Source organism: Coturnix japonica, chromosome 1 (assembly GCF_001577835.2).
Source record: "Coturnix japonica isolate 7356 chromosome 1, Coturnix japonica 2.1, whole genome shotgun sequence".
NCBI lineage: Eukaryota > Metazoa > Chordata > Aves > Galliformes > Phasianidae > Coturnix > Coturnix japonica.
The window spans coordinates 35668843-35689876 of NC_029516.1; the positions used below are offsets into that span (position 1 = coordinate 35668843).

The 21034-nt window shown below is 35.7% G+C and overlaps 1 protein-coding gene across 2 annotated transcripts in view; it reads left to right on the forward strand.

Annotated features, from left to right (window-relative positions):
* The window catches only part of SYT1 (synaptotagmin 1), a 331345-nt gene that overhangs the window by 171990 nt on the left and 138321 nt on the right, over positions 1-21034 (forward strand). The window lies entirely within an intron of this gene.

Here is a 21034-nt window from a genome sequence, read left to right on the forward strand (position 1 = left end):
CGAAGATATTAAAATGGCAAAGTCTGTTGTTTTATAACTTAAGCAGAAATTATGTGTAAGAACTGAATTCACAAAGATAAGATCGTCCTAATTTTGTAGTACAACTATACTTCAGTTTTGTACTTTCTAACCTGATTTTAATTATTCATCATTAAAGCATATCCGTATTTGCATATGTGTATGTGTGTGTATTATGTGTGATATTATGACATGTTAATAATATATTATCTTACCATTAGTGTTCATTAGGTTAAACAGTCTGTGTCATTGATTTTAGTTTCCTTTGCTAGCAGATTTGGATGCGCACCAGGACCCAGCTTCACTAGAGACAGAGAATTAGCATATTGTTTCTTTGGGAATGCCCTTGAAAGTGCCTGAGTAGATGTCTTATGTAAGACGTGAGCAGCATTGCTTAAAGAAAGTGTATAACTGTGTTTTGAGCAGTATGCAGCAATCCTGTGTTGCTGTGCATGCTTTGAAACCTCAGGAAAGCTCTTTAAACCTTCAGGATCATTGTTCAGTGAGTAGCAAGCAGCAGCAGTGGGCAGGTTTGTCACCCGGAAAGTTGGTGCGAGGTCACTTTGCACAGCATTTTAGTAGAGATTCAAGCAGGGTCCGTGCAGGAGGCCAGGAATTAATCTGATCTCACTCTTTCACTCCGTGGAATGAAAAGGAAACCTAAGGTTTTTCTACTGCTTCTATATGGAGGGTGACGGCAGGGTGTGATGTGCTGGGGGAATAATATACAATGTGAATTTTCTAAATTTGGTGCTTCTTTTCATACTTGTATTTATTTTCAGAAATGTATTATTTAGGTAGGTATGTGACTGACAATCTTGCTGAACATTAAATGCTACCGAAACAATCAACCTTGATGTGACCAACTAAGAGAGACAGGCAACATGACTTTTTATTAATATCACATGCCAAGGAACATTGTGTCACCTGCTAAGATGAATAGAACAAAGTGTTTCTTTTTGGCACAAAGCTTAGGAATGGAGAAAATTGTAATCAATCAATTAGAGCAGTGTTAGTGAAAATTAGGTGAAAAAATTTAAGAGATACCAAGAAACATAACTGTGTAACTACTGCGAGATTTTTTTTTATTCTCATCACACTTTTAATCGAGGCTTTATTGTGAGAAATAGAATTCCATTGAAATGCCTACAAACTTCGCCTGAAGGCTCTTGTTCCGATGTATATCAAATTTGAGAATGTCTGCATGTGCATACAGCGCACCATATTTTAATATATTAATTCATGGAAGTCACATCACACACGGAAGTATGAAATTTTTTCTTTAACCTTGGTAATAAAAGATGGCAGGCTGCAAAGCTAGAAGGAACAGTGGTCCGTATCAACATGTGCCACTTTATACTTGGAGCAAATCCAGCTGGTGACAGCAGGTGTTTGAATCAGGTACACAAAACAAGAAGCCAAACATGCAGTTTGTAGGTGCGTTTAATTTTCAATTGAAAAAGAACTCTTATTGCTATGTAATTTATTTGAGATAACATCTCACTATATAGAGATATTTCTATGCTATACTTGTTGCATTATTTTTCCATTAAACAATGTTACCAAGAGCTTTTTATTTCCCACTGAGGAACAGCACTTGTAAGTACACTTGTGCCCCCCTGTATGTGTAACTGAACAAACATTTTCTGTTACATGTTACACTGCTTTGTATGCTGTGTTCTCCCTATTTCTACTTGATTAAAACTTGGCATCTCACCTGTGAAGGAAAGAAGAGCTGACATTAGATTAAACTTGCAAACAAATAATGACACTTCATTTTAATTTTGTCTTCTTATTTTCTTGTAGTACAGAAACCATTTGCTGTTTGTAGATTTTCCTTGTCTTAATGAAGAAAATATTTCTGCCATTGTGATCTATTTATGATCAATAGCATTGGCAAGCATTCAAACCAGTTGTCACTGTGTCTATTAGCACCAGTATGGCCTTTGTTCCTCTTCAAAATCAACAGGGCAAAACATCACTTGTCTTTGCCTTTTTCCATAAACATTAAAAATTAGAATCATAAGTAGTAGGAAAGTCAAAATTACACTGATGAGAGAAAATGCATTCAGGCTAAAAGTCACAAGGTATTTTTAAGACTTGATTCAGGAGATATTAGAATTCCTAAAGACCTTTGTACCTATGGGTCATCGTGCTCCAGCAGCAAAAAAAAATGACATCTGTAGTAAGAGAGATTTTGACAGTCTCTCTGGAACAAAAGCTGGTCTGCATGACGCCCGAAGAATCCAATGTTATCACCTGGAATCAATTGTTGTGTGCTTTTTATTGTTTCTTACGGTGAATGGAGGCAGTTTCTGGTCTTACAGTAGCAACTGCTAGTGAAGCAATTACTGATTTGAATTACTTCACAAAAGCAGTGCACTGTTACAGATGAAGTTCTGATTTTCTTTCAGATAATACATCATACACTGGACTAGATTTCATATATATTATATATGAATATGTATATTATATAAAATATATATTTATGTAACTATAAATATGGATTAGCTCTACTGTAATTAATGAAATTATTTTTTGAGTTCCTATGTGTTCTCAGTTCATGTGTTCTCATATGAGATTTCTTCACATTTTTAGATGGCAAGTGTTAAAAAAAAAAATACTATTGAAACAACATCTACTATTTACTTACTCAGAATCTCAGTGATTAAATTAAGTAAAGGAACATTTAGGGGTTTATTTCCTTTAAGTGTATACTTTCATTGCAATTAAGGTGGTTTTACAAGCACTGAAACCTGATAAAAGTGCTTGTTTACTTCTTTCCCTGTTACAGACTTCCTTTCTAGTACTAAAGAATAATTCTCTCATTTGGGAATCTATTTTTTAACTGATTAATAATTTTGTTTTTCCATTTGTCATTACTGAATAACTTCCAATCTTTCACTTAATTTCCTGTATAAAATACATCTCCTAATCCCTAACTCCAAATCAAAGCATTTCAAATTAACGTATTTACGTTAATTTCCATCACAATTTTGTTCATTCTATTATCAAACAGTAGGGAACAGTGCTTATGGGAAAAAGCCTATAGCAAAGCAAATTATCATAAATTTTATTTCATCTGATGTTTATTCTTCCCCATCCACTCCTATCTAAATTGTAGTTTGCTTCGGTCATATATTGTAATTTGCTTATGACTTTGTTTACAAACTATGTGAAAGGCAAGAGCATATTTACAGTGGTGATTTCCAGTACCTCACTGGGTAAACGAGACGTAATGTTTTGAGCTGCCATATATAAAACAAATCTGCCCATGGACGTTCAGGGAGAACTTTTGTATGTTGTTTATGATACTGCACAAATTTTATTAGCTTTATTCTGTGTAAAATAAATAAATATAAATATAGGTTTAGGCATACAGATGAATACAAGAACATGTGCACACACATACGTATACTCACACAAATAGTTATTTGCCTTCTTACAACAGATTTCCAGCCACAGTATCATTTTGCCTTCGAAAATGACTGTGTGTAGCTGGAATATCATGAATACTGTGGCAACAAAACTTGGGAGTGTTTTAGCTACATATCACCAGAATGCTGGGACTTCTGAGCATTGCAGTATTTACTGCTTTATTGTCTTGTCTCACTTACTGGTCTCCTAATGATTATATATGTTTAATTTTCTCCCCTTAAAGACAGGTAAATGTGAAAAAAATCTTATTTTGCATTTTCTAATATATTATATTGTTTTGTATTGAAACATAAATTTAAACAAAAGCATAGCAATAAAATTTATCCTTGAAATAATATTTTACCTTGTGACATGCATAAGCTCTTACAAATAACACTATTATTAAAGGATAAGTGTTGGAACAGGGAGATAAACTGGAGGAAAACAATAAGTATTAAAGGAAAATGTATCAATCTTTGGAAATTCAGATAGTGGACTAGATGGCTACTGATCCTGAAATCTCTCTCCCAGTTCTGAATGCCGACAGATGAGCTTTTTTCTGAAAGAGTACTGTTGATTAATAAGAGATATATGAGCGCACACACACACATATATTTATATATATTTTTATATATTTATATATATTTTTATATATTTATATATATATATATATACTTTTTTCTTTTTTTCAATGCAAGAAACTGTAAAACAGTTAGAGAAACAATGGAGAACGTGTCTGCTTATGGCTGGTACTGTTTTATATTGAAAAAGAGAAACACAGTTATCATCCAGAATATGACATTTTGCTCAGTGAGATAACAGGAGTCAGTGGAACATGGACTAAACTTTATTATCTCGTGTATTCTTCTCTATGTGAAAAAAAAGAAAAAAAAAGTGAGGTACATATGTAAAGTAAGGCAGCCTCACTCAACAGAAGCTATACAAGGCAACAACATTCAACATTCTCTACATGCAGCAGGAAAGACAAAAAAGTCCTTCAATTGGAAAGGCCTGTATGAAAGTCATTGGTGATAGAGGAGGAGGAGGAAAAATTAATGTCAATATTAAAGTGCATTTGGGTTGGATCAGAAGTCTTGATGATGCATCTGGGAACAGATATAAATCGCTGCAGGTATGATTATGAAGGTAATTGCAAAGCAGTATAAGTACTAGCAAAAAAAAGAAAAAAATAGAAGATATTTAAAAATTGCAAAGCAAATAAAATCAAGAGCAGCCAAAAGACAAAAAGTTTGTGATAAATGGTTCATTTAGACCTGCAGTGCTGTGTGGGCAAAATTGGATTGCAATCATAGCCATTTCAAAAATGAAAACATTAAGAGAAAAGGAAATTGGACAGAAATGGCATGGAAATTACAGCCTTTGATCCGTTTTTGAAGAACCTTTTATGAGACATCATCATGAGTGGGCAGCAAATTCTTTCCAATCTCCTCTTAAAGCACTTGTGAAAGCTTGGAGACCACGAGACAGAAATAACATTTAAGCACAGATTGTGGGAGCGTATCTCTCCCTTCTGACCTTTTTTTAGCTTTTAAGCAACGCAAAATTGCACTGAATGTTTAGCACCAAAATACAGAATGTATATAATATGTGCAATTATATAGAATGTAGCCCAGTAAAAAAGAAAAGATTTTCTGTAGTGGCATTAGTCTTTCATTAATTTTCTGTTAATAATTAAGAATTATAGATTGGGAATGGCTGCATGCTGTTTTTTGAGATGTGTTAGATAGAAGTGCAGCTTTATGCACTTATGCTTTGTAAGGACTCACTTAGTCTGGGCTGAATACCTCCCTGTCCAAACTAGCCACAAGTTATGTACCTGAACAAGGACGTGTCTTCTTAATAATGCTTTGGTTTCAGCCTTCTATGTTTTCCACCTCTCTTGAGGTAATTATGAATTCTAAATGTGAAATTTCAGTGTATATTCAGAGAAAAGAAGTAAATTGTTAACATGAATAATATACTGTAATTGCGAAAGCATAGCCCAACTCTGTATTAGCTAAAATTAGATTAAGCTCTGAGGCTATAAAACAAAGATGATCATAGACTTGTTCAATCACTATTAAAATATCTGTAATTCTGTTGTAAAACATTAATGTATGGATGTATTTGGCAGTGTTCCTTATTAAATACCAGTAATTAAAATTAAAATACATTGGGTTAGCTGTCCCATTCTGTAAAATCTGAGTAATTATCTTTCAGGTAATTGGTCAGATTAGTAACCGCACATAAAATGAACTTAGATTATTGTCAATGAGAAGAAATATGTTACATCCTGATTTGAAGGATCATGAGTGCTGTCACATAAAAGAATAAGCATGCTATTTTACATTTCAGTAAACAACAGCTGGATTCTTCCAAGAGTGCTGCTTAAATCAGATTCAAGCTGCCTGAAGCAAAATCCCTGTTTATTTTCTTATTTTATTTGACTTGACTGGGTTCTGTTTTCATTAACATTTTCAATCTGACCTTTTGAATTAGAGAATCTTTTTATTGTACAGAAAAAGTCAAGTTTTCTTTGAGATTATGAAATTTAGGATCTCTTCTACTTTTAATCTTTCCATAGCATTGTTAAGATGGAAAATGCTGTCCAGTATACCCAAATAGAGATTATAGGAGAAATAAATATAAACACAGAAAAAAAAAAAAAAAATTTCCTCATTTGTGGACTACTTGATTTTTTATTTTCTTACTGGTTTATTAAATGGAAAGAAGAGGCAGAGCTCTGTTCGTCTCTTCTGCTGCTGCTATTATCATTATTAATCATTTATATAGTTTATATATAGCTACTGTTCAGATCTTAGGCAAGTAAATGTCATCCATGCCCTTAAGTGTTTTGCAATCTAAAATTACTCAAAAAAAGCCCATAAAGCAAAAAAAAAAAAAAAAAAAAATCCCCCCAAAAATTACCCACCCAAAAAATAGCAGTTGGCTGTCGGGGTTGGAGACTTCGAAGAATAATGTCACTGTTTATCTGCTGTTCAGGCTGAAATGACTGCTTCTCACAGATTCATAGAATAGTTAAAATTGAAAATGATCACTGGAAATTTAGTCAGGTTCTAATCCAACAAAGTCTGCAAGCTCGAACTTTCCAGCAAAGCAGCCCCCAGATCTTGCTGCATTTCTTTCCCGTGTGCAGAATTTTTGCTTCTCTTTGCTGAATTTCATGAAGTTCCTTACAGCCCATTTCTCCAGCCAATAAAGACCTTTCTGGATGTCAGTATGAACCTCTGTTGTGTTCACCACTCCCCCAGTTTTATGTCATATGCACATGTGCTGAGGGTACACTCTACCTCGTCATCCAGATTGTTAATGATTATGTTAAACAGGACTGGACCCTGTATTGACCTCTGGAGTGCAACTGCTAGTTATTTATTGGTCTTTCAGTGAGACTGTTCCACTAATCAACAACACCCTCTGGGCTCAGGCATTCAATTAATTTTTGGTCCACCTCACTGTCTTTCCACCAGCACATAATTCATCCATTTTTCTATGAGGATCTTAAAATAGATTGTGTTGAAAACCCTATTCAAGTAAATGTTGACAAGATCCACTTCTCTCCCATCATCTACCAAGCCATATAGAAGGCCATCAGTTTGGTCAAGCATGACTACCCCTTGATGAATCTATGCTAACTACTCCCAGTCACCTTCCAGTTCTTCATGAGTCTAGAAGTGTTTTCAAGAAACAACCATTCCATCACCTTCCCAGAGACGAAGGTGAGAGGGCTTTTCTTCCTGCCCTTCTTGATGTGGAGCCCAGTCTTTGTGTTGTTCTCCTAATTGGTGTGTTCATTCTAAGGTTCTGAAGAGTATCCTTCAAAATCAGACAGCTTCCTCTGCCTTTGTGGATGCACCCCATCAAGGCCCATGGACTCATTTATGTCCTCTTTGGCCAAGGGTACATATTCCTTGCTCTTGCCTTTCTCACTGGTCTCCAGGACCTGGGATTCCTAAAGGCTGGTCTTGCCAGTATAGATCAAGGTAAAGAATGCATATAGTACCTCAGTGTAGCCTCAGTTTTCCCTTCCTTTTGGCACCTTTGTTCTTGCTACCTTTGACGTACCTTGCAAGGTTCAGTTCCAGGAAGGGTTTCATTTCCCAGACTGCATCTCTGCTTGCAAGCTTGAGATGTCTTCTTCCTCTTAGGTTGACACTGCCTGCTTCTACCCTCAGTAGGCTTTTTTTTTTTTTTTTTTTTTTTTTTGTATCTGAATTTTACTCTTTGTTCATCCATGCAGGCCTCCTGGTGTTCTTGCCTCACTTCCAGTTCTTTGGGGTGAAGCAGTCACAGCTTTTGCTGTGGACAGTCTCATCTCTCTCAGTCCGTCCTTATATTACAGATGTTCCAGACCCTGAATAATCTTTGTGGTGCTCCTCCAGGCTCATTCGAACTCGTCTGTGTCTCTCTTGAATTGAGGAGCACAGAACTGGATGCAGTCCTCCAGGTGTTTTCTCCAGCACCGCTTTTTTTACGGATGGTCATATCAAGAGCTTTAAGTAATGGATTTGGTAAGAGCAGACTGATTAACATGTAACTAGGGAGCACTTTCATAAGCTTGAAAGAAAAGGCAATGCAAAAAAGGTCTGAACAGCCAACAGAGGAAAGTCAGTGGAGTAGAAAGCACAACTAATTGGAAGCAGTGAAATAGAGCAGAAGGATGAGATAGATATATTGGGAAGGTGAGTAGGAGGGTGAGGATAAGAGGAAGTAGCTAAAGCTTGATTTAAAGTTAATTGAAGGCAATGGGAATCTTTTATGTTTATTTCAGCAAATCCTTGTTAGAGAACAGGTTTTGTAAGTGTCAGGTTGTTAGAAATAAGACACACCCTTGTCTAGACCTCCAGCTTCCTGAAGTTCAGCCTAGCAAGCGTCTCTGGGGCTTTGAACTTGCTTTCTCAGATTGGTGGCTGATGGTTGCCTTGGTACCTCATTGGAATGTGCTTCCAGGAGGGACTGGTTGTAATAAGAGCTGTTTCAGAACTATCTAGTTTGTGATGCTAGTTCTTCCAGTTTTAAAAAAAATCATCTGCTTGATTGTGACCAAAGTAGATTACTCCTATTTTCCAAAGGGTGAGCACATTAACATATCTCTTCAGAGTGTAGAAAAGCTGCACAAAATGAAAACAGTGCCAAAGGAATGTTTTAAATTCTAAAAGTCGTCACCAGGAAAATAAAAGCCATATTTGGATTTACTGCTTAAATTATACCTATTTTTATACTGAGCCACCAAACTGTTAAGAAATTAAATGGTTCTAGTATGAGTAGTATCAGATTTAAGCAGACCTGTTGTATGAGCACAGCACAACATGTTTTCTGTATGTATGAGTCCTGAACTCATGATAGGGTCATCCTTTGTCCTTACATTGAGGACTGATTGCTTGTTTTGCTTCTCTACTATTTCCGTGTCTTTTTGATGCTATTTTGTAAATAACTTGAGATTCAATACTAATGTGCAAAACACATGCCAATTATTCCGTTTTGATGCTATAAGCTCCAAGTTTAAATCTTCAAGAGATATTTTGGTTCTCTGTTGAAATCTTGTTCAGGATCATTGCTTCTATAGTAATCTCTAGGCAGGAAATTGCTAACTTGATAGCAATGCTGTTTGGTCTTCCTGATACCCTGTTTTGTTTGTTTAGTCTTCTGTGTAGAATCCACCAATCTTTTAATTTAATGAACAAGTAAAATACTTGTGGATGGTCCTTTGGCCCTTCACACCAAATTAAGACAGTTTTTGTTATACCATTTCTATTGAACTACCACTACAGATTTCCATAGATGTGGGAATATAGTATCTCCAGTGAAAAATACTTTCTTCTAGAGCATAAGTATGAATAGTTATTAACGTGCGTATCACCTGCGTGCAAGTAAGTGGAAAAAGGAGTCACTGATGACAGATTGCTAACCGAAGCAATACTATTCAACCAAGGATTTCATATAATTACATAGGATTAAGTAATAATAGGGAGTGAGGTACATTCCCTAAAGATTTCTCAGTTTCTTCTATCTGGAGCAGTGTGAAAGCATTTCGACCTCTGAGTACAAAATGGGGAAATACTTTAGTGGTAACTGAATACACATTGTACTTATGTGTTTTGTTTTGAGGAGATGATGGGAGTCTGGGGTCAATTCATTTTTTTTTTCTTTTTTTTTTTTCTGATTCTTATTAAAATGTTGTTTTAAGTTAGAAATTCTTACATTCTTTTCAAACTTCAAGTAGAAAATATGAAAAAATTGCTTTGAATATCATTCCAGGAGTACCTCAGAAAAAGATATCTGAAGTTTTAACATACTGACTTTTTCATTACCATAGCGGGTGGTCATTTTCATATAAATGAAACTTGTAAATAGCAACCCACCTTTTTCACATGGATTCAATTACAGTGAAGGCCAAGTGCATGAAGAAAAAAATCTTCCTTTTCATTCTCTTTCTAACCAAACAAAATGAATTTTTAGATCTTTTTTATATATATATATATACTGGTCATAGTCTAAATGCAAGAAAATGCATCTTTTTGCTTCTTTCTATTTTCCTTCCTCTTAGTTGATACTAAAGCTGTACATGGAATAATTAAGGCCAAAGTGAAATTTACTTTTTCTGTTTATAAGCTTTTAAAATAACTTTCAGGTTTCTGACAGACATATATTAACTTGTGCTATGCTTTTTCATTTTCCTCATTTATTTTCTTGTAAGACTCACTCTCTTCATTTGTGTGAGTCGTTATTTCCCTGGCATTATTATTTCCATGGCCGCTGTCTTCTGGAGAACAAATTACAATTTAATGCATGGCACCTCATAAACCTGGATTAATCTGATCTAATTTTAGGTGTGTAAAAGTTAGACATCACATAAAAACATGGTGAAAAAGAGAGAGAATTATATAAAATACCCTCTCTATGTCTCTGCTTTCTCCATTCTCTTTTTCCTTCCCAGTCTGCTGTTAGCTCAAACTCAGTATCCAAAGTCAAGTGAGGAAAGCCCTCTGCACCCTAAAAGCTCCAGTTAAAATGCTCATCTATCTACAGATTATTGAAGTTAAATGAAGAACAGGTGACATAGAGTGATTATTTCTAATGATGTCACTATCACTTTGAAATGCATTGTGAAAGTTCATAGTATTTTATAGGGTCTGTGAAAGTTTAAAGTATATTTCCAAGTAAAATTGAATGCTTCTTGGAAAAGCGCTGTAAGGTGCCCAGTCGACATTTTAAATAACAATTCTTAAGCGCGCTTAGGCGACAAGGAATATGTCTTATCTTAGCAGTACAGCTTTTAACCTGTATGCCACTAACACCAGCAATGAAAGTAAATACTGCTTATGCTAGGATTCTCTATTTAAACAGCATTTAAAGAAATTATTCCCCAAGATGAATTTACAAAGGTATTATTGGTATAGGCAAATGAAAACCCTGTCCTGGTTCACTGCTGGAGCTGCTATCATCAACTCATTGGGTTCTACTGTAGAAAAGAGATAAAATAGCATGAAGAGTTTACACAAAATTGGTCAATTTAATTGGGGTCCTTTTAGCTCTTTAAATCTTTTCTCCAGCAACCTGCTGGCAGACAAAGGTGGCAGTTTAAATCCTTGGCATTTCAGATCAGTCTAATCACAGCAGATGCAGACTTCCTCCATCAATGTCTTTTCTATTGCATTTACTGTGGTTGTGAAGAGTTCTAAAGAAGCAAGTACCTGTTCTTTGTTAAGAGCTATTACCAAGATGGCCAATATATGTAGTAATTAGATTTCAGCTTCCCTGTCAAATACATCATGATTTAAATTGCCATGCTAACACTACTTAATTGTGTTCTAAGCCTGAATTCTGTCCCAGGTACTCAGGCAAGAACGTGAATATTGGAGTGTGTTAAAAAAATGGTTCATGATTACTTTGACAGACAGTTTGTACCTTTTGAAAATTACTGTTACTAAATTCAACTGCTGATGAAACATATGCATGCATTAATTAATATGAGGACCAATAAGCATATTAAATCAGGCACATTATTTTTTTGCATATAAATTATAATATTATGGAAGAAAGGTTGCTGAGCTGGACACAGAAGTGCTAACAGTGATTTGTAAAACAATTTTTCTAATGAAGCTGATGATAAAAAACTGTCTTAGAAGTAAATATTTAGCTTTAGGGAATCTTCCTCTTCTCTGTCCTTACCCTTCTGCACCCCATACCGTCCTCATCCAATAGCATTCCAATGTACTTACTCTAGTTGAGTTATTATAAACACAGGAGTTTGCATGTAGTTCTATACACTGCCTTTAAATAATAAAGATTCTGGAATTGCATTCTGGGTGGTTTTGGGGTACAAATTTCTTGACTGTAGAGACATGAATGAGCTTGTTCCAATGCCTGTGATCGGGAAGTGTGATATTACTCTATTTTGCAGTTTCTTACTACAAACAGAACACACGAATCTCTTGTGTTTTCCAGCTAAATAACCCATAAACTGGTACTTGAACTACAGACTTGTTGTCTGTAGCTTTTACATTCCTCTCACATAAACATTTACTGAACTCTAAGCCATAGGCAGTTTTAAATATTACATTCACACCATTCCACATAATTTGTAACCTTGCAAACCTTTCTACAGAATTGTAACACAATATTCATTTGTCACTGAAGAACAGTATCACTTATTTATATGGAGTACTTTATGAGTGGACATAGTTAGACTAAATCTAATGGAAAAAATATACTTACTTTCATTACCTATATGTATATACAACATTTGATTCAATCTAGAAAACTCTAGAGGTAAAATTACTGTTTACTTTAATAATTCCCCTGAAAAGCAAGATTAAGGATTAACTATTTTAGCTTTCATTTTGATATTTCAAAATTCATTTTAATAATTAAAAAAAAAAAATTAAAACATTTTTAAAGTAATGCAAATAATGAGCAAAAATAATCAAGACAAGTTTTCAGAAATTATATTTGGTTGAAGTTTTTTTCTGGATTCTCTAATTATTATTTTTCATGCCTATTTTCATTTCCTATTGCCCATGTTGCATTTAAAATAAAATAATAATAATTAGAAAACCCACATCTGTTAATAATTTAAAGATGTCCTAGATCAGAAAATGTTTATAAAAACTGAGGTTTAAGTGTGCCTGGAGAAGGCACTTTACTATACATAAAATCGTATTTTTGTTTTCATATTCAGAGGTGATCTGGGCAAAAATAGATCATTAGTCTGATCTCAGTAATATACAAGGATTTAGAAGATAATTTAACAGAAACATTGATTGTGTACTACTGGAATTAGCATTGTGTACTACTGGAATTAGCAAATACAGCACATGTCAGACTAAGTTCACCATGTTATTTGATGAAATATTTGGTTTTGTTTCAAGAAAGAAACCTCAGTAAACTTGTCCATATGGATTTTACATCATTTGATATAGGAACGGCTTAGTTGTGTTGTGGATGTGTACAAAATCAGTGACGTGATTAATAAACTAGCAAAGGAGAGGAAACATGATGCTGAGCTTTGGTTACAATTTTGGGACAGGCAGAATGGTATCAACACAGTTCTTAAAGGAACATAGGTCTTGGATCATTATTTTTCCTGAGCAATTGTTCCCAGACAGTAAGAAAACTAAAGAAATCTGCTCCCGATACAAATTGGAAAGAGATGGCAGCTTGTAAAAGGAATGTGATCTCATCAAGAAGAGGAAGTGAGATCGAAGAGAGAGTAATTAGAAACTGGTAATACATAGAAATACACAATGAAAGGGAATCAGTTATAAAATATCTTACCTTGTCTGGGTTCTCATCCCTTGAAAACAACAAAGAAGGAAAAGAAAATTTATCAGTTCACAGAGGACTGGAGAAGCCATCATGCAAAACTGAAGGACTTCTAGGAGTTATTGATCAAGATACTCAGTAAAAATGGAGATCTGTCAATCAGCAACACAAGTAAATTGTACTTTGAATACTATCTACAACTTTTGCTATCTTTCTTCCAGAGAGATAAATCTATATGAGAGCAGGTGAAGAAAAACTTTATTAAAATGACCATGGGAAGAGAGAAATTCACTGCATAATCAAAACCAATTATGGTCAGATGGCCTTTGCAGTTGTCTTACTAGCCAGTGGTTGGAAGAAGACTGGTGGTTGACACAGGCTGAATGAATTTTAGTGAACCTCAAATGAATTTCAATGAACCTCAAATGGAAAGTATAAATTTAATGTACAGTTTGAATCCTTGTGCTGTGTTTTCTGTGTTCCCTAGAATGCTATGTAAGAAATTGTATGACACCACTTTTGGCAATTTCTTAATCTTGGCTTTGTGCCAATTGTTCATAAACCCTACTTTAATTTTATTTTATTTTATTTTTCTGTGTGTGGTGATTAAACAGTATTTTTCTGATCCTACATTTTAGTAGCTTGCAGCAGTGAATAGATATCTAAACTCTGTGCTGTACCAAGGTATTCAGAATCTACTAAGACATACTTAGGAAATAAATCCTTTAGTGTCCCGTCAAAGCTCATATGAGCTTTCTTGGTAGATCAGTGCTGTGATAGAGCTAAATCCAAAGTTCAAGGCTAACATTTTAACTGTGGGACGGTACTTCTGGTTGCATTAATGCAGCTGCAAATTAGGTATAACTTCATTAGCAAAAAGATAGTAGTAGAGAATCTTGGGGAGCTCAGTCTTATCCCTTCTAAGTGCTGTTCTGTCCAGCTGTATTATTTCAGTATTTTTGTAAGGGGTTGATCAGTAAATCACTTCTCTCAGCTAAATGGAGAAAGCTGCAACAGTACTTGTTGGATGAAATACCTTTTCTATGAAAGAACTTCTTTCTAGAATAGTGTTAGGCTGCTCTGGTTTTAGGGGCTTGATTTTGAAGGAAGAGGTAGTCTTGTAATTTATTTAGAAATTTATACTGCGGTGGACCTCCCACACATTATCTGTTCGGGATTGTTCCAGGGCTATCAACTCAGTATGCATCATGTTGTGCAGCTCTGGAAATACCAAACATGAGTCAGTACTTATGGTGTTAATCTGGACAACTCCAGCCAAGCACAGAAAAACTTTTGAAAAACATTGAAATTCAGCTAGTATAAAAAGCCATGTTAGACTGAACCACTTAGACCAGGCTTTCATAGGAAGATGCAGGTGGGTAAAGAACAAGGCAAACAAACAAAATAAATAATTTCACACAATAAATGATTCTTTTGCTCACTTCTGTGTAGAAGAATGGCCTGCACTGTTTAAAATGCTTGCTTTCATCTGGTAATTCAAGTCTGGCTCACAAATTTAAGGAAGTTGTATTAGCTGGGTAGCTTCCTCCGTGTTAAGGTCATACAGATAGGTCTTCATATATAAACATAAAGTAACATTAATTTGCACATTATATGAGATGTTCGTGGTATTCAGACATGGCACTAAATTCGCAACAGATTTTTCAGACATTGAAAATCTCAAATAGGGGAATAACTGTCAATTAAAAAATAAATAACCTTCATCTATCTTAATGACATTTTGAATTTGAAAAAAAAATGTGTGGGAGGATTTTTTCTGTTATAAAAAGACTCAGGATGCTTGTTTGATCTAATCATCTCTTCTCTCATCCTCATGTGTGGAGGTTTTATTGTCATTGCATTGTGCAGGGAATAAAGTATATGCAGGTGATTGTCTGTCTTTATCTAGACATGTATTGGTATCTGAGCGCACTTGGTATTCTCCTTCTTGCCTTGAAATTTCATTCCTTCCAGATTTCCTTTTAAGATATCAAACATGGGTTTCTATGCTGAAAAAAAAAAAAAAAGAAAAAAAGAAAAAAAAAATAGTTCTAGAATGATCACTCCTGTGAATCTTTCTAAATTCTTCATTTCCCTTCAGAAATGAATCTCTTCATTTGTTCTTTATGCATTGTGAGCTGCCTGGCAAAGCCATTTTATTAAGCTTTCAGCTTTTCTGTCATTGAATTTAAGAACGGCAGCTCAGGCCTTCTGCCAAGTAAGTGTTTTGGGACTGAAATTGTCACTGTTTTTCTTTGTTGTTAAAAATAATACAGTGTTCAAAGTTGAAGCCAAAGTCCTTTCTTGTAGACTAAATAATTATCTTGACATAATTTGTGGTTTTTACATCTGGCATTTTGTGAGAGCAGAACAAGATGGGTTGCAGTCCTGAAGAGTTTCAGTTCTATTTTCTTGGTTTATTTCAGCAATAATTTCTCATCGTCTTTGAACGAGTATTCCTTTTAGAAACACAGTTTCCATATTGTGAACCTCCTAGTCTGGCGCCATATGTAGGATGGCAAGAAGTGTTGTGTTTCTGGTGTTGGATGTTTATTTTTAATGGCTGGACACAAAATCTTTTACCCTTGATGAAATGGTATCTTGGGTTTCTGTGTACTCTGGAGCTTTTTTATCCTCCTGTTTCTCCAGTTCACATTATTATCTGGAGGACTGACTTTGAAAAAAAGCAGTATCACACCCTTGAGTTCTACCTTGCTAGCCATTTGCGAATGTCTCAATTAAACGTTAAATTCATATTTACCTCCAAGTTATGAAGATGTTTTGCTACTCTGCAAGTCATTACAGCAAACTGAGAAATCAGAAATGCTGAAGGTTGAAGAAATGCACTTGCTAGGAAACTGCATCAGGCAGCATTTCAGTTTGTCTCCATTTTACTGTGCTGCTGAATTTCCTTATTGTTTTTATGTCTTTATCTTTCAGTGTAACATTTGTGTTTTTATATTGGCACTAAGAGAGCTATGGATGGGAACATATTTGTAGTGTTTTGAGGTAAAGATGCTGAAATGGGAAATTTGGGAATAAGCTTTTCCATACTACTCTATGGAAATCTCATGCAGTCACAGTTTTCCCATGCTTCACTTACCTACATACAAAACCAAGATAACGTTTTCCTACTGCCTACCATACTATTTCTCTACTCCACTGCAACAAAAGAGCATTCAGAACTGCTAGGTAATGGAGCTCCATACGCCTAGAGGGCTGCAGGAGGATTAATCCCGCTACATCAGAAAAGGGAGAAATTGTTACTTGTTTAAAACAAGCTAATTTCAGTTGTTCTTCACACCAGTGTGAAAAATTCTAACTTGTAGAAAGCCAGTAATATCATCCACCCATTTTCCCTTCCCTGTGTTTTCCAAGCACACTGCCCCTTCCCACAAACTATGAGCATCATACTGATTTCAGGAATAGCACCTGTAGATTAAAAGCATTCTGATAAAATATATGCACTGGTTTAAAAGGACTGATGAAGAAACAGGGATTTCCAGACTGCAAAGAAGCTGCAGACATTCCAGAGTGCATTGGACACACCCTGGGGTGCAGAAACCCACGGGCGCATCTTTGATGTCTTGCATGTCCCCAGGGCCAGTTCTCATTGCTGGCTGAGGGAGCAGGGAGTGGAAGTATTTCAAACTTTGTAGGAAAGGACTTTGAAGTTTGTCAAATTCATCTCAGTGTGGAAGGGGAAAAAATCTGCTTGAATTATTTTTACATGAGAAGAGAATTGCTTCCTGCTCAGCACTAGGCAATTTCAGATTGTGGTTCTCAAATGTGCACAAACACACTTTTATGGTGCTTAACTGCAGGGTTTGGGTTGGCACCACTTCAGAGGAATATTTGAACATTCCCATTGGATATTTGAATAATGAAGGATTATGATTTTGTCCATGGTATATATACGTGCATGTAGTTTTACAACATATGTCTTATAAAGAAAACTGAAAAATATGCTTTTAAAAAACTCCTAGGTGTAAAAAAAAAAAAAAAAAGAAAGAAAAGGAAAGAAAAAAGAAAAAAGAAAAAAAGAAAAGAAAAAAAAAAAAAAAGTAAGTCAGTAAGTCAAGCCAATCAGTTTACATCCAGTTTTGACATCTAATGTGCTTCCCTCTTCATTAAGAGAAGTCATGGGGAGGCAGACAGAGCAGGAGGGTAAGAGGAGGGTAGAGCTGTGTCAGCTGCCTTTCCTCTCATCTCTTTGAACAGTTTTGCTGTCCTTGTAGCCTCCGTGCCAAGCCCCTGTAACCCTGAGCAGTACCTACAGCTGAAGGATTGCTGGCTGGGCAAAAACGTTTGTTCTGTTCCTTACACTGCGATCAGAAGATATGTGCCTACTGGCGAATCTGTTCCTTATAGTCTAATTATATTGTCCAGTGAAACAACTAAAATATGGCAAGGGTAATTGACAAACGAAAACAAAATCTTTTTTTTTCTTCTTCTTTATTTATTTATTTATTTTTTTAATGTTCCTCAGCCTGCTGGGAGCATCCACACAGCCACGGGCTGCAGCTGACCCACTTCTTGATAAATCCGTACAGCAGAAATGACACTGAGGCAGCTAATGCCATCTACTGACTAAAGTAACACTGCCACCGGGATAGTCTGCCTCAAACGGCACTACAGGGCTGGCAGCATTAGCGATAATCAGAACATTATGTACACCTCTCTGATTACATATAAGTTGAGACTTAAAACCCGATGCTTCAGTAATTATTATCTGTCTTAAGCTCATTCTGTAGCAATACTGCTAATAAGCTAAAATAGTCCATCGCTGGAAAAGCCTTTCAATAGCCTTATTTTCAAAATTTAGAAATACCTTCTCTCTCATGGCCTTCAGTGTGATTTGTGTCTTTGCAGAATCTCTGAAAATGTGTTTTCCTATGAGTATATGCTGTAACCCATTTAAAAAGGAAAACAGGAATTTGCCCCTTCTCATCTCCATTCATTGTTTTAATGGGTTATACTCAAGTCTTATAAAGCTGTTTTCACATTGAAGGTGATACTGGGCTTTTGATTTTTGGTACCTCCATCTACACGGAAGACATTATCAGTGTTATGTGTGTCTCTGATTTGTGATACCTGCAAATAAGTCTTTAATTTTCAATACCTTTTTCTGTGTTTATCTTATCAAATATATTGCTTCAGTGCAATATGCAGAGAAAAATCTGCATTTGAATTAAGAGTCACATTTCCTGCTAAAAATCATTGACTGAGCAAGTTAGATTACATGTATCAGCAGCCTCCAGGTTAATAACAGAGAACATTCTCTCTAATAATGAATAATCATCTCTATACAGTAAAGTAAATCAGTGTGCTTAGCTATTCCATAAGTCCTCTACTATCGCTACTACTCCTGTAGTCCTTTAGTTTTTATCCCTTGATACATACTCCATTCATGATTTCCTTTCACTTCATATCATAGGCATTTTTAGATTAGCATTTTCCCAGAAGGTTTGTCTGCTCTCCTACTGAATTGCCTGTGCCAGGAGGAGGAATGGGGGTGAGTGGATAGCAATTTGTCCTTGGGTAGCATCACCTGTGAAGAGGAGATGGAAACCTGCATCTAAATTCAGCTGAATTCATTGTTCTTCCTATATTTGGTAACCCCAGTGTCAGGGACAGAGCTGTCCTCAGAAGGCAGAAATGCCATTCTGAAATATCAGTTAAGGTCAGAGAGGTACACAGCTCTAGTCCTTTTAGATTCTCATCAAGTTTAAATTTTACTATTGAGCTCTGTGAAATACAGAGCTGAGGGATTTACAGACTTACAAGTTTTTGAATCCATGGCCGTTACTATTTAATTAGTTATTTCTCTTAACAGAGGTTGACTTCTGCTTTTGCTTTTTCTAGTGTTTTATCACTACACACTACACTCTTCTCAACTGAAGTCCTTTAATAAATATTACATGACAACAGAAGATGGTGGGGAAAAAAATTGCTCTAGTGGGGTGCACCAAATATTCAAATATTGCATTAGGTTCCACAGCTAAGCCATTGCTTCATCCAAGTCTTCACTGATTTTGTATACATAATCTGAACTTTTGTGTGCCTCTTCTTGCTCCTCCAAAGGGAAACAGGAACAATGGATAAAAATTTAACAATCTAGAGCAGACATGGCTGAAAAGGCACTGCTTGGGAATCTGGATGCTATCAGCCCTTGTATGCAGTTCATCAGATGTATCCACCCTCACGTACAAACATAAATGGGCTTTTTTTATTTTTGTAATAAAGCTTGTCTTCAGAAAGAAAGCTGTGTTTTGGTCACAAAAAATACTTAGCTTCAGGTAATGGAATTATTCTTCTGCTTTTAAAGGTTATTTTCTACTCTGTCTCTTCAGTGCCTTACAAGTACTTCACAAAGCCAAGCTCCTGAGGTGCCTGGGAAGGGGTTCAGTAAGAAGAGCCTAAAATAACACTTAAATGTAGGTGCATAATGAAGAGAAGATAAAGAAGATCGCAGGTAGCAGCTGCACAAGGCAAAACTACATTTCACAGTAATTGTAGTGGCCTACTTGTGTCATTATAGGTTCAGGGCCTCTCTGCTTCTGCGTTTCTGTTTCTCTCCCAGGGTTGTCTCTTGGCAATGACAGCAGATGCTCTCAGGACTAGTACGATGTGCCAAGATTAAGAAGAAAATGCTGAAAAATAGCAGAAAGTCTACTAGAATTAACAAGGGACTGAGTAAGTTGAATTTTACAAAAAGAACAAGCACTAATAAAAAGACTAAGAACATTATTGAAAAATACTGATAATATAAATATTAGCAGGGGAAAAAGACTTATGAAGCTAAGAGAATGAACTCATTGGTCATGAGTAAACTTAGAACAGGAGTTAAAAATTTCCAACTGTCAGAGCAATAAAATTCAGTAAGAGTAGGAAGAGAAACAAGCAGAAGTGAATTTAAGAGGAATTTTGATAGATTGCTGAAAAGGACTGTATGATACCCTCGGCTGCAGCCAGTTGAGTACTGGAATCCACATTTAATTGCTGTATCTCCCAACTAAGGTTCAGTTAGGACTACAGTCTTCAGACATAGAGGAGCTTGAGAACATTTTTCTGGAATGCTGTTTTTCCACACAGGTGCATCATCTTTTACAAAGGTTCTCCCAGGAAGCATTTTTTGTAAAAGTCTTTCTGCAAGAGCACACAATTAACCATGTTCATGTCCTGCTATTTTCACAGAGTTTAGGTTTTTTGTAGTTTTCCTTATGGATAAGTAGGGGGTGTTCTGTTCTATCAGTTGGAATTGTTTCAGAACATAGACAAAAATGTGCAGATATTTTTCTAGAAATCAAAATAGCGGAGCTGCTCCAAAAGTAATACTTCCTTTTTATTATGTTGGCCCACAACCTAAGAGGCAGATGGTGGTGGTATGGCAGTAGAGGTTGAACTCTTCCCGCCAATATTCGGTTATATTTTGTTATCCTGTAACAGATGGCAGCAGAGGGGCAGTATGAGAAAATGGTGTCTGACATGGAAGTATATTTCTTCCATGCACAAAAAAATGGCATCTATCAACACTGAACATTTACAGAGGCCAAGCAGTATATGTGAGCACAGTGAGAGGTTGGTGGTGCATTTAATTTCTTGATCATTGCTGATGAAAATGCACAACTAATGGTGGTGACTGTATTGACAAACAATATTACTGTGCTGTTTGTATCTGTTGTAATTTCCATGGAAATAAGTAGGAGGCATTACTTCCATGGCAATCTACATTTGCCCATCAATATTTCCTATCTATCTGATACAATTAGGCTCAGTTATTTTACCTTGGGAGCACTAAACTAAGCTTTCACAA